At 39.0% G+C, this 14,824-nt stretch overlaps 1 protein-coding gene across 3 annotated transcripts in view; it reads left to right on the top strand.

Moving 5' to 3' along the window:
* Mtus2 (microtubule associated scaffold protein 2) overlaps nucleotides 1–14,824 on the top strand; it is a 595,926-nt gene that overhangs the window by 167,311 nt on the left and 413,791 nt on the right. For 2 of the 3 annotated variants that reach the window (XM_046454223.2, XM_046454225.2), the window contains exon 3: nucleotides 10,218–10,272. The exons of the other annotated variant lie outside the window; for it this stretch is intronic. The gene's annotated coding sequence lies outside the window, so the exon portion shown is untranslated. The remainder of the gene's footprint in view (nucleotides 1–10,217; nucleotides 10,273–14,824) is intronic. 3 annotated transcript variants of the gene reach the window in all.

Consider the following 14,824-nt stretch of genomic DNA (forward strand, 5'->3'; position numbering starts at 1 on the left):
CATTTGGAAACCAAATCCAAGGAACGTGTCTTCTCAGCAACTCCTGCTCTTTGCCCAGGGATGGGAGAACACTGAGCTGGCTTGGGGGAGGCGGAGAAAGAGAACATAGAAGAAAGAAACGTGTTAGTATTTTAACAAGTGTATTTTTTTTTCATGGTGGCACATCAATGTTACTGTTTGATTTCTGTGTTAGCCTTTTATCGCTGTTTCCGAGCTACCTGACATGAACAATTTAGAGGAAGAAAGATTTATCTTAGCTCACAGTTTTGGAGAATTCAGTCCATAGTTGGCTCCAAGACAGAAGCATCCAGGGTGTGGCAGAGGAAAGCCCAGGACAGATATATCCCCAAGGCCACAACCCCAGTGACCTATTTCCTGCAGCCATGCCCCACTTGCCTAGAGTTTTCACTACCTCCCAGTAATCCATTCACACTATTAACCCACTGTTGAGGTCAGAGCCTTCATGATCCAGTGCTCCTCTCTGAACACTGCTCATTACCCAGCACATAAGATTGGGGGGAGAGGGAATGATACAAATCCTCACCATAAGTTCCAGAGCCTAAAGGAAACAGAAGTGAAGATTGTGGGAAAGAGAGAGAGGGGAAGAGGAAGCCAGGACCTGCCTGGTCCAAAGATCCTTTGCCTTCTGGGGTGGCAGGGAGGAGGGAGAGTGGGCTGAGGGGGAAGAGAGATTTCTGATGGCTGCTCACGGACCAGAACCAGGAGCTGTCAGCAGAATTCCACACTGTGAACTGACTCCCCACTTGCCACATTCCCGGGGATGTGCTAATGAATATTTCTTTAATGACTGCCTTTTCAGTGGTTCACGGCCACCTCCAATACCTTGGATTATGCTTGGCCATTTATAGGACTTGGTTTGGCTGCCCCTCCTCTGCTTCCCCTGGTCCTTGGAAGACTCTAGTCTTGGTGGTTCTTTTTTTATTATTATTATGGCAAAATAAATATGGCATAATATTTACTATCTTAATCATTTCTACATGCCCAGTTTGGTGGAATAAAGTACATCCCCATTGTTGTGCAACCATCACCACTATCTATATCTAGAATTTTTTCTATTATTATTATTATTATTATTATTATAATATTTTTTTGGAATTATGTCACTGGGAGCATGCCTTTGGGGTTTATATTTGTCCCTGGGGAGTGGAACTTTCTCTTTGCTTTCTTATTTTTTTAATTGATTTTATTTTTTAACTACATGACAGTGGAATGCATTATAATTATTATTACACATATAGAGCACAATTTTTCATATCTTTGTATATAAAGTATGTTCATACCAATTCATGTCTTTATACATGTACTTTGGGTTTTTTTGCATTACAATTCTTATTACACATATATATCACAATCTGTCATACCTCTGTATATAAAGTATGTTGATACGCAATTCGTATCTTCATACATGTACTTTGGATAATGATGTCCATCACATTCCACCATCCTTCCTAATCCCCCACCTCCTCCCTTTCCCTCCCTCCCCTATTCCCTATCTAGAATTCATCCATTCCGCCCATGATCCCCCTCCCTACCCCACTATAAGTCAGCCTCCTTATATCAGAGAAAACATTTGGCATTTGTTTTTTGGGGGGATTGGCTAACTTCACTTAGCATTATCTTCTCCAACGCCACTCATTTACCTACAAATGCCATGATTTTATTCTCTTTTATTGCTGAGTAAAATTCCATTGTGTATATATGCCACATTTTTTTATCCATTCATCCACTGAAGGGCATCTAGGTTAGCCCCACAATTTAGCTATTGTGAATTGTGATGCTATAAACATTGATGTGGCTGTGTCCCTGTAGTATACTGTTTTTAAGTCCTTTAGGTATAGTCCAAGGAGAGGGGTAGCTGGGTCAAATGGTGGTTCCATTCCCAGTTTTCCAAGGAATCTCCATACTGCTTTCCATATTGGCTGCACCAATTTGCAGTCCCACCAGCAATGTATGAGTGTACCTTTTTCCCCACATCCTCACCAACATTTATTATTGTTTGTCTTCATAATAGCTGCCATTCTGACTGGAGTGAGATGATATCGTAGAGTATTTTGATTTGCATTTCTCTGATTGCTAGAGATGATGAGCATTTTTTCATTTATTTGTTGATTGTATATCCTCTTCTGAGAAGTGTCTGTTCAGGTCCTTGGCCCATTTGTTGATTGGATTATTTGTTTTTTCGGTGCTTAGCTTTTTGAGTTCTTTATATACCCTAGAGATTAGTGCTCTATCTGATGTAAAACTTTTATAAATTTGCAAAACTGAATCCATTCCCATTAAACAACAAATCACCATTCCCCTCCCCCAGCTTCTGGCAACCACCACTCCACTCTGTACGAATTTAATTTAATACCATATGATTCTCATATAAACAGAATCATATGGTATTAATCTTTTTGTAACTGGTTAGACTCTTACCATGGCGTCCTCAAGTTTCATCCATGTTGTAAAATGCTCAGAATCTCATTCCTTTTTAAAGCTGAATGGTATTCTATTGTAGGTACATACTGTTGGGAGTCGCCCTGGCTCCAAAGACTAACTTCCCTATCCCCCAAGAAGAGCTGTCCAATGGTGAGCCCTGCTGGCTCACATGATCCTTACCCACCAATCAGATTAGCCCTGCTGGCTCACCTGATCCTTACTCACCAATCAGAATAGCCCTGCTGGCTCACCTGATCCTTATCCACCAATCAGACTAGCCCTGCTGGCTCACATGATCCTTACCCACCAATCAAAAAGCACCCCATGCCAACTGTCAGACCACCTCCGGCTCTATAAATATGCAGAGCTGTTCCTCAATAAATGGGCATTTTCTCCGTTGGCAAGCCTTGATAGTTCTTTCACATACCACAGTTTATTTATCCATTCATCCACTGATGGACATTTGTGTGGATTCAGTGTTTTCACTGTGACTAACGCTGCTATGAATGTGGGTGTACAAATATCTTTTTGAGACTCTGATTTCAATTCTTTGAGGTTTATTTTTAGAAGTGGGATTTGGGGATTATATGGTAATTCTATTTTAAGTTTGGTGGGGGAGGGGAGAGACTACCAGAACGTTTTCCACAGAAACTATACCATTTTATAATCAACAATGCACAAGGATTCCAATTTGTACATTGGTATAAATATTTGTTATTTTTTTATAGTAGCCACCTAATAAGTATGAGGTGTTGTCCGGTTGCAAGTTTTTATTTGTATTTCTTAATGGTTAGAGTGAACTTGAGAATCTTTTCATGTGCTTATTGGCCATTTGAATCTCTCTTATGGAAATATCTATTCAAGTTCCTTGTTCATTTTTTAATCAGGTTGTTTTGTTTTTGTTTTTGCTTGTGGAATGAATATATATATATATATATATATATATATATATATATATATATGCTTTATTTGTGATCTTAGAGGAAATGCTTCTAGTTTTTCACTATTGAGGATGATGGTTGCTGTGAACTTTTCATATGTGACTTTTATTGTGTTCAGGAAGATTTCTTCTATATCTAGTTTTGTGAGTTTTTATCATGAATAATATTGAATTTTACAAATGCTATTGCTGAATCGATTGAGATTTACCCTCTTTATTCTGTTAATGTGGTATACTGATCAGTTTTCACGTGTTTAACCATCCTTGATTTCTAGGAGTAAATATCTGTTGGTCATGATGTATAATCTTTGAATATGCTGCTGAATTTCATTTCCCAGGATTTTGTTGGGGATAGACCTGTCAGTTTTCATAAGGGGTATTGATCTTTAGTTTTATTTTCATGTAGTTCTTTGCCTGGCTTTTCTGCAAGGTTTATTTACAGTGAACTCACAGAATGCATTAGTGTTCTGACTTCTTCATTTTTGGCGGATAAGTTTGAGGTACACTTGGGTTAGTTCTTCTTTATATTCTCAGTAGCATTAACCAGTGAACTTTTCAGGTCCAGGGCTTTTCTTTCTTGGTAAATTTTGATGACCAATATGGTCTTTTTACTAGCTGTGGGTCTATTCAGATTTTCTATTTCTTCATGACTTAGTAGGTTTTGTGTTTCTAGCAGTTTCATCTAGAATATCCATTTGTTTTGGTGTGCAATTGTTCATAGTCCTCTCTTATAATCCTTTCTAATTCTTTAGAAACATTAGTAATGTCCCCAATATCACTTCTGATGAAAGGTATTTGTGTTTTTCTCTTTTTACCTTAGTCTAGATAATCTAGCTAAATGTTTCTTAATTTTGATGTTCTTTTCAAAGAACCATTTTTTTTGTTTTGTTGTTGTTTTTCTAGTTCTTATTATGCTTATCTCAATATATATTTTTCTTTCTGCTAACTTTGTTTTAGTTTTTTTGTTTTCCTAGTTCCTTGAGTTTGCTTCCTGAAGTTGTGAATATAGGTCATTCATCTTTAATGAAAGTGTTCTTAGCTATAGAATAGCCCCTTAGCATTGCTTTTGCTGTATCCCATGAAGTTTGAATATCATTTTCATTTTCATTCAAGTGTAATTACTTTATAATATCCTTTGTGATTGTTTCTTTAACCTATTGGTTGTTTAAGAGTGTGTTGTTTTTACAAATTTGCAAAATTTTCAGTTTTTCTCCTGTTACTGATTTCTAACATCATCTGCTGTGGTTGGAGAAGACACTTTATGGTGTCTATATTTTAAAATATGGAATCTCAATTTTAAATTTGGGTCTTAATTTATGGCCTAACATGTGATCTATGCTAAAGATTTTTCCATGTGCACCTATGTGAGTATGTATGCTATGGTTGTTGGATAGTGTGTTCTATATAGGTCTGTCACATCTAGTTGGTTTATTGTGTTATTTCAATCCTTCTGTATAATATTTCATTATTAAGAATAGGGTGTTGACTTCTCCAGCTGTTGTAATACTATTTCTCTCAATTGTAAACATTTACACACACAACAGTAGATAACCAATATACATAAAACAAAAATTAACAGGATTGTTATGTCCTCTGCTGTGCTGAATATTTTGTTAGTACATTTTTTTTTGTCTTTGGTAATTTTTTAAAAAAATTTTCCCCCTCTGAATCTAGTATAGCTTACGTGTTGACAATGTTCACACGGGGTATCTTTTTCCATTTACTTTCAACTTATGCGTGTCTTTAGATCTAAAGTAGTATCTTACAAACAGTATAGTGTTGGCTCATTTTTTAAAAAATAAATTAGTTCAGTCTCTGTCTTTTAATTGGAGAGTTTAATCCATTTACGTTTAAAATAATTGATGATAATGAAAAACTTCCTTCTATCACGTTATTTGTTTTCTATATGCCTTATGACTCTTTTGTTCCTTATTTCTGGCACTTATGTCTCCTTTCATGTGTTGTTTATTTTTGTATTTAAACATTTCAAGTCTCATTTCCTTTTATGCATATTATATAGCTATTTTCCTTGTGGCTACCATAAGGATTATGCTTAACACCCTAAATTTATATCATCTTAACTTCAGCAGTGGTTAAAAACTCTGCTTTTTTACAGTCCTGTCCCTCCCCTCTTTAGTTTTGATGTCACAAAATTACATCTTTATACATTGTGTGTCCAAATACAAACTAATATTAATTTTCAGCACACATATCTCTGAAATCATATAGAAAGGAAAATATTAAATTGAAAACTAATGGTATAAGAATACTAACATTTATACTTGCCTATGTACTTAGTTTTACTGCGATCTTTATTTCTCCACACAGCTTCCAATTGCTGTCTAGAATTCTTCCATTTTAACCCTCAGGAGTCCCTTCGGAATTTCTTGTAGGGAAGATGTGGTGGTGATGAACTCCCTTGGCTTTTGTTTACCTTAAAATGTCACTTTACTGATATTTAAATTTGTTGATACACAATATTCTTGACTTCCTCTTGCCTTTACTTCTTCGAACATCTTTGCAATAGTTGTTTTAAATGTTTTTTTTTCCCCTTTGGCTCTGCCTTTGAGTCTCCCTTAGGGACAGTTTCTCTTACTTTCTCTTTTTCTTTTGAATGAGCCATAATTTTTATGTTTGTATACCATATGATTTTGTTATTGTTGAGAACTGAACATTTGACTCTAATAATTTGGTAGCTTTGGGAATCAGATTCTCACCCTTCTCCAGCCTTTGTTGTTTTGTTTTGAATCATTGTATGCTGTCTTGGTGCTGAGGGTCAGCCTGAGATAAACTGAAGGCCTTTATCAAAGCCTGCATCTTTCCCTAGGCATGTGTGGTGCCTTTCCAATATTCCTCATAAATGCAGTTGATTTTGAATGTCCTGGTCTTTAATTTCTGTTGCTCACCTGGGGAAAAAGAGAAAGATGAAATAGATTTTTTTTTTAAATGCTAGCCCTTTTTAGTCCCATTGAAACCCTTTCAATCTGAGAGGAGCAACAATAATATCTCCTGCCTCTGTATCTACGTCTCCCTGATCAGAAGCAGCAACCAGCAATCAAACACTGATATTCAGTATTTGAAAGACAAAGTGTGTCTGTTCTGGTTCCCACAAGATACGTGAAAGCCACTCCAGGAACATATGCATGGTTGTCGGCCATGGGCTGGGGTGTAAGGAATGAGTTAAGATTTGAAATTGACTTTTATTAAGTCCAAGACTTCCCCTGGATGTTGCGATTGTTCAGTAGACTCCAGAGCTCCAAAATAGTGACATTGAACAGATCCTGGAAGTGTAATTGTTGTTTGGACAGGGAGATGGATTCCTGATGCTTCCTACTCTGTCGTCTTCCCAGAACCCTCTCCCTGGTTCCTGTGCAGATCACTTCCCATGGGATACATAAAATCCAGGGTCTTTTGGTTAGTGGCTTCCACTCCCACTAATGACTGGAAGCTCCGTTTTATTTCTAGTGCCTTGAAAAGAGATGGATGAACTATTTTCCAGTGTCAAACAATAGTTATCTGACAGGTGCCACTTGAGTAGAGACCCAAAGGTGACTTTTCCTACCCATGTTTGGAGTCTTCTCTTTCCTTCTCATGCATTATAATCTCTTGGTTTTCTATTTGCTCGCTTATTCCCATTAGAATTTAGCCATGTATATCTTGGATACCTTAGAAGCAAGTAGGGCCTAAAGAAAGAAAGGGAGGAAAGGAAGAAGATGGAGTGAAAAAGTAAAAATCCTTTTTTGACTTTTGATTTCTCTCTTGACACTCCCTCAGTGGCCCCATCTCTGCATCTAGTGAGAGTTCTCACTAGATTTGTGAGAGTTCTCTTGCTTTCTTCCCTTTCTCCTTTCATAGACCAATCAGTGCAGGGTGGCTTGAACTGATTGAATGATTTTTTTGCAAGGTCTCTAAAGCTTAATTAACACTAAATCCAATGGACTATTTTCAGTTCTTTTTTTGCTTGATCTGTTGGAAGTGTTTAAATTCTGGTTTCTTTTTCATTTGTCTATGAGACCTGGTTCTAGCAGATGTTCTCCTTATCTCTCCAACTCTTCTTTCTCAGTCTCCTTTGTAGATGTCTCTTTCCCTTAAATGGCTCAGTCCTAAGCCCCCTTCTCTTTTCTTTTGGTATGCTCATGCTGGGTGATTAAAAAAATAACTATTTCTATGATTTAAGTAACCATTTGCAAACTGAGAATTTGCAAGACTATATTTCCAGCTGATATCTTTAACTTTTCACCCAATTCCATATGGCAAATCACTTACTAGTATTCTGTCTTGAATGTCTCCCACACACCTTGGTATCAGCAGGTCAGAACCAGCTGCTCTTCCTGCAGAGTTTCCCACTTGGCTGATGAGAACACTACCACCTTAGATACCCATCCACTCAAGTCCCAACCTGGGTGTCACCCTTGACTTCACATTTGAGCCCTCACTGAGTTTGCCATTTCTGCCTCCTTTAGGAGCCACACAGCTACCCACTTCCACTTCTCTCTGCTGCCATTGTCCTTTCTGCTGGGAGTCTGTGTCCCCTTCTTATTCCTTTGCCCCACCCACTCTGTCTCATCTCAGGATGTGGTTGGAGCTAAGTCCCCAAAGTGCAGACTTGGTAATGCCAAGTCTCTGCTCAATACTGGTCCTTAGGATCAGTCAGGCTTGCCCACCTGGGGTACCCAGCCCTCACTCATGGGCTCTTATTCATTTCATTCCCACTCACAGTCGCTCAGCCATACCAATGGCTTTCGTTTCCTGGAAAACTGTTCTTCTTTGCCTCTTTATTACTGTAGTGAGATGGAGAGACATTGGAAGGGTTGGATGAGAGGAGTTACGTGACAGACATAATTTGTACTTTCAAAAGACACTCTAGCTGTGGACTGTAGGGTGGGACCTGGGAGGGTCTGCAGACAGTGGTTCCAGGATCCCACTGAGAGAAGATGGTGGTGTGGGTTGGTACTGCCCATGGAGATAGAGGAAGTAGTCAGATGCTGGATATGTTTTGAAAGGATACCAGAGAACACTGGTGACAGGTTGTATGTGGAATCTGAGAGAAAGGGAGGAGTTTGTGGTGACTGCATGGTATTTGCCCTGGGCCACAGGAAAGGTGAACCTGGCATCAACTGAAATGCAGGCAGATTGCAGGTAGAAAGTTTTGAACAGGGGTAGTGGGAGTGGAAAGATCAGCAGTTTACTTCTGAGATCTGCTCAACATCTGTGCTGACACGGTAAGCAGAAGAGCAGCCTCCGTTGATCTCCACGTGGCAACGTGTTACCACATAAGCAAAAGGACTTTGCAGATGTGATGAAGTTAAGGATGTTGAGATAGGACATTTTCTTGGATTGTCCATGTGGATCCAATGAAGTCACAGGGGTCCTTACAAGAAGGCAGTGGAAATGTCAAAGTCAGAGAAGGAAACCTGATGATTGAAACAGAAGTTGGAGTGATAGGTTTTGAAGTTCTAGCATGAGGCCACAAGCTAAGTAAGCAATGCAGGCAACCTCTGTATATCTTGTGAAATCCATTTTTCTAACCCTGGCTTTATAAAGCATGGAAATAGATTCTCTCCTGACGTCTTCAGAAGACTGGAGGAGACTTTGAATTGCCTCTTGTCAAAATCATGCTAGTACCTTCATTTTAGTCTGATAAAGCTCATTTCAAACTTCTGACCTCTAAAACCTGAGGATAAAAAATTTGTGTTGTCTTAAGTCATTAAGTTGTGATAATTTGTTAAAACAGCACTATGAAACTAATACAGTAGAGATGTCAACCAGGCTATATTATATATGTCTGGAGTTGTGGGAACTCTTTAATTCCTTCACTTCCACTGTCACTTATTACTAGTCAAAATAACAGTGCTGTTTTGGCAGCCTCAACTATCTTAACAGTAAAAATCTGAAAATAGCTTTTAGCTAAGTGAATTCCCCATACTGTATAGCACAAGTTTCCTGCTTTTGGCTGGTGAATCTTGTCCATACTATAACTGATATACTATATAACTCTATACTACATACTTTTTGCTTCATACAGAATTTTGATATGTATTGCAAGTGATTTCATATTAATAAATATGATATCACATTAATATAACCAAACAAAGTTATCATCTGAAGTAGAAAGTAAAAGATGCAAGATGTAATAATTAAGTAATAGCAAAGATGCAGGGAGAGTTAAAGAAAGGTACAAGGATTATAATGAAATTGTATTTGAGTTGATAGTTTAAGGGCAAATATATCTTTAAACTACAGTAGTTAATTCCTAAGACCATCACTATTATTGTAGCATGAGTCCAAAGTGGTCACCATGAAAAAATTACATGACCATTGACTGATGCAGTCATTCAGAAAGTAGGAAATTGTACAATATATTTTTCAAGCTATCTCTTAGCATAATTCACATTTTGAGTGCATTGCCTTAGATATGCTTCAGTTGTCTAGAAAATTAATTTAGGTGAAACATTTAGTTCCTCAGTGATACTACATAATAATAGAGCATCATTGAATTTTAGCAGTGAATAAATTCACAAATATTAATGTGAGATGTTTGAAGGGTAAACTCTAATGGTGCACAGGTCCTTTTGCAAAAACCTTTATCTATAGAACTATAAATAACTAATATAGAGTTAAAATCATGCAGGAGAAACATAGTGGAAGTTCACTTACCCAAGTGAGACCTGAAGCAGCAAGTTTGCTGTAGCATATGGGGTGATTTTTAAGTCTCTTTAACAAGAAGCTACATCCTGCCTCGTTCTGTTCTAAGACCTCTGCATATATTAACTGATTTTAAACCTCATAAAAACAATTTTGTGAGTGAAGTACTGTTATTGTTCCCATTTTACAGATGGCAGAACTGAGGCACAGAGAGATCAAGTAACAAACCCAAGTTCATCTGGCTGGTAAGTCTAGATTCCAGCATAGGGAGGCTGGCTCTGGAGCCCGTGCCCTTAACTGTGTGTTGCTGTGTCTTCACTCATCTTTCCACATACACGTTTGAATTGCCTTTTCTCTGCTCTGTGCCTTTGAAGTCGTCCATGCAGAAGGTGTTAATGGGATTTCTCTTCAACACTTTCTCTCCTAGTTCAGGTCCTCCTCTTTAGCCTGGTCTAGGCCACTAGTTTATTCATCCTCTGCGGACTCTGATCCTTAATCCAGATGATGTGGCACTGCCTCACCAGATGGCATCCTTCTTGTTGAAAGCCATGTATCATTTTCCCATATCCTACAGAATAGGGGCCTAATTCCCAAGCGTGACATTTTTATCATTCAAGATTCATGTTTGTGAGCAAGAGAAATCCTGTCTAGTAACTCTGATCGGGAGAGTATTTTCCCTGGGTGATGGGAAAGAGCCAGGGAGCTCTGAGCAGGGGCAGCAGAACAGGTGAGGCCAGATGCTCTACTGACCACTGCTCTGCCCTGGTTTAACCCCCACAGCTGGGAAGGCTGCCATTGGTGGCTGCAGTTACTACAGCTGCCACTCATCAGGGCATCTGAATCCACTCTCACCATCACCATGGTCTCTGGGTCATATGCTTGAGATTCAAAATCCTATGTGAGAGCAGGCATTTGACTCCGCCTGGCTGGTTTCCCTAAGGGGGAACAAGGATGATGAGCAACCTCATTTTGCTTCTTTAATGTAATATAGGTCCCTTACATCTGCTGAGACTGACAGCATTGAGAATTGCCTGAAAGTAGGAACTTGGTTTGGTTCCCAGCAGCCAGAAATATCCCTTCAGCTTGTTGCTCTAACATTTTTGTCTGTAGCTCAAAAAAGAATATATGTGCACACACACAATGTATGTCCATGTACACACACATGAACATACAGACATTTAACTGAAAAAAGACTTCAGGAAACAATTCTTACCCATGGAAATGTGAGCAACTAATATTTTCCATTATTTTCTTATTTCTTAAAATGCTGGTCATAACTTACTCTTCCGATTCACATTTGACTCTGTAGCATTCTCTGAATAGTATTCAAAATTCTCCCAACGAGTAGTTTTACTTAGGTCAATGCTTATTTGTGTAAGAGACGAATGTTTTCACTAATCCTTAAGTGAATGTTTCAAAATAGATCCTTGAAGGTGTGCATTTATTACCTTGACAACAAAGTAGGCAAACATGAGAAGAAAATATAAATCTGTTATGTAATAAAAAGGAGTACTTTGTAATTTCAAACCGAATATCTGATTGTATCATTGGAAGTACCTAATATAATACTTCAGCATAGCTTGCCAGGAAATGATAAGAGTTTGCCGGGAAGTGATATGTTTTAGTTTTGTGTACCTCTTAAGCAGTAATAGTTCGTCTTTTAACAAATAGGAAGTGAATGAGACACTTTGCTGGGTATTATGACAGGTATAGTGGTGAACAGGGCTGAAATCCTGGTCTCTAGGAGCTGAAAGTCTAGAAGAGAAGACAAGGATATAGAAAATAGTTGTATCCATTATAAAGAAATAAGGATCATGAGAAAAGAATAAAAAGGAATAAATAAGATGCATAGGCATTCAGAGAAATGTGAGCATCCAGTTCCTGTTGAGCGGGTTCTTTGAAACAAAGGAGGACAAGAGGGACTACAAGAGGGACCTCCTTGTCATCTGCTCCATGGTGCAGCTGATCAGGCCCTGGGGATCTACATGTGCTTACAGACCACAGGGCTTGTCTATAGGGAAGATTGCTGTCCTAGCCCTCTTTGTTCCTAGAACGTAGGTCACCTTTGGCAGCTAGCACCCAGTCAGTACTGAGTAAATAAATAGCAAATGGATTAACCTTCTTTTGGCAGCAGAGTTTCTAGAGGTGATTGGAGCTCAGTGTTCTGGCCAAGGGCTCTTGCACCTCCATGGAGTTGAAGGGGGCATGGGATCTCTTTGGAGAATCAATGCCAGCCACAGGCATGTCTTTCCCAAATCAGAAATGACAGGTTGTATCAGCAAAGTTTGCTGAATGTCTTTCAGGTGAACATTCTGGGGCCAGCAGGGATCTATAGATCCTAAAAGTCAAGGATCCTACCCTAAAGGGCTGTCCAGTTCTGCAAATAAAGTAGGACAGGGAGGGATATGAAGGAGGCAAAACAGAAATAACCACGTGCAGTGAAGATGAGAAAGGATAGTGCTGTGGGGGAGGCACAGGCAGAGAAAGGGTAGCCAGTGGCCTGGGCCACATCCAGCTGAGGAACTCTGGGTTGACTTTGGCCAGTGTGAATCAGGCATGATAGCGTCTATGTGTTACTCTTCTCTAGTCATGATACCAATATCTTGAAACTCTGCTCTTTCTTAATAAAATGAACCTAGTACTGTTAACCTACTGCATTGCATTCATCCAAGTCCTCCTTTGTACTGGGGGACTGTTAAGTACAGAATCTGCTCTCCAGGAACACGCACCATGGAGATAAAGTGGAAGAGGAATAGTATTATCTCATTAGCTTTTTCAAAACAAAACTATTTTTATGTCCTGGCAGATGGTTCATAGTAACATTTTTTTTTTCTGATTGTATCCAATTCCTTTAAATATGAAACTCTGCCTAAAAGACACTCCCCAGTCCTTTACTATGTAAAGAGCCAGTCTCTAAACAGAGATGAAAAACTTATCCTGCATTGATGGGCTCTATAAGTTATAGGATGGAGAGAAGGATATGACATAACAAGAGGGCAGGCGGAAACAGGTCATCTCCAGGGCTGGGCTGAACATGAGCAGAAGAAAAGGCAAGGTACCAGAGGAAGATGCTCCAAGCTACTGCAAAAGGGAAATGCAAACTCTTCTACCAGAAGAATTGAGAACCAGCAAAAGCAAACAGCAGCAAAACTCATTCTTATTCTGTGAGTACCTCCCTTCTGAGGTCCAGTCAGCCATGAAGCAGTGAGTCTGCACATATTTTTTAGTGTAGTGGCATAATACTACCTCTTATGTAATACCCACCAGGTAGGTGATGGGTGTGTTAGATGCGTTTTCTTCTAGTCCTCACAACAAAGCTACAAGCCACTATTTTTAATTGTGTTAAACGGCTGACAGGGAGACAAGATGAGATTAGTGAGTTAACACTTAGCCAGAGGAGGACAGAGGGTGCCAACTTCTCTTTACCTTAATCTAGCAGATCCCCTTGCCTGTCATTGTGTTTTTTTTTTTTTTTTGGCCCTGATGAAGGCTTTCTGAGAGGCCTAATGATAGGCAGACAGTTTTTAATTCTTTAAGACAAAACAGGGGGAGAGCATGCTACCAGAAAGCACACGCTGGATAATTCACATGCTGTTCCACAGGCAGTTGGAAAATCTTAAAATTTGCTTCAGAGGTGTCAAAGCACATGACTCCCTTTTGACACTGTGATTTCATTTTCATTCACCCAGCTCAGAATTTCTTCAAACTCCTTCTTTTGCACTCAGGAACAGAGGATTTGGCATCTCCATTTGCCTATTCGGCCACAGGGAAACCCTGGGCTTGCTTTGCTCCAAATAAACCAGCCCCTCCTGCTAATTTTTATTTCCAATCTAGATATCCTGTCATTTCAACAAGAACATCTAACCGGTGGCATCTCCAGGCAACCGATATAATGATCTCCCCAGATAAATCTTAAATTTCAGTTTAAACTGCCAACTTGCAAAGTCAATCTTTTTAATCAGTTCGTAGTTTCAGTCCTTCCCCAGAATCATCTAAATCGTCCCACTTTGAAGTTTTCTCTAACTATTCCGTAAGAAAATAGTGGTTTTACATTTTTAACTTTTAATTCGATGATCAAAGGCTCATAACTAGAAACTGCTATGCTTTGCTCTTCCCTTCCCATTCTAAGTCCTCAGTGGCCACAGATTTCAAATCATTTTGCTGCTTTTCCCAATATCTAGTTTCACCATTCTAAGAATGTGCTCTGTTGGTATTTATGATTTTTTTAAACATCGTTTTGGACATTTGCAGGTGGTTCCTCATCACAGCAGTGGAGAATTCAGCTCTTCACTCCACAACCCTCCTCCCCTTTCATTCCCCTAGAATTTCAAAATTTACATGTCAGCAGTAACTGTTTACATATATAGTTATTACTTGAAATTTGCTGATGATCCCATTAGTGTGCTATGTTGATTCAATTCTTTACTCATGCAACTTAAAAATAATTCCCCCCTTAAGGTTAATAAATGCCACACGAGGCAGACATGGCTAGCTGCTTCCCATCAGCCATTTCCTTTTCCTTTGTGCTGGATGAGCTCTGATTTTGTTCCTGTATTCATCCCTTTACTACATGACTTAGCAAGTCCTGATTGTGCCAAGCCAATCTCCAGGCCCCACTCCCTGTCCTTCAAGAAAAAGCCTGTGCAGGTTGCCACTCAGGAAGGTTTCTTTGATCTCAGGCAAACAAGGAAGAAATTGCCTCTTCTATTGCTTGGAGAAAAGAGTTCTAAAAATCTGCAGAACACTACTAAACACAAATATTCAAACCCCTCAAAGCCACCAGCTGTGGTTTTTTTT

The sequence above is a fragment of the Marmota monax genome, unplaced genomic scaffold, assembly GCF_021218885.2.
Source record: "Marmota monax isolate L192 unplaced genomic scaffold, Marmota_monax_Labrador192_F-V1.1 WCK01_AAM20220418_F8-fsc00011, whole genome shotgun sequence".
Lineage (NCBI taxonomy): Eukaryota > Metazoa > Chordata > Mammalia > Rodentia > Sciuridae > Marmota > Marmota monax.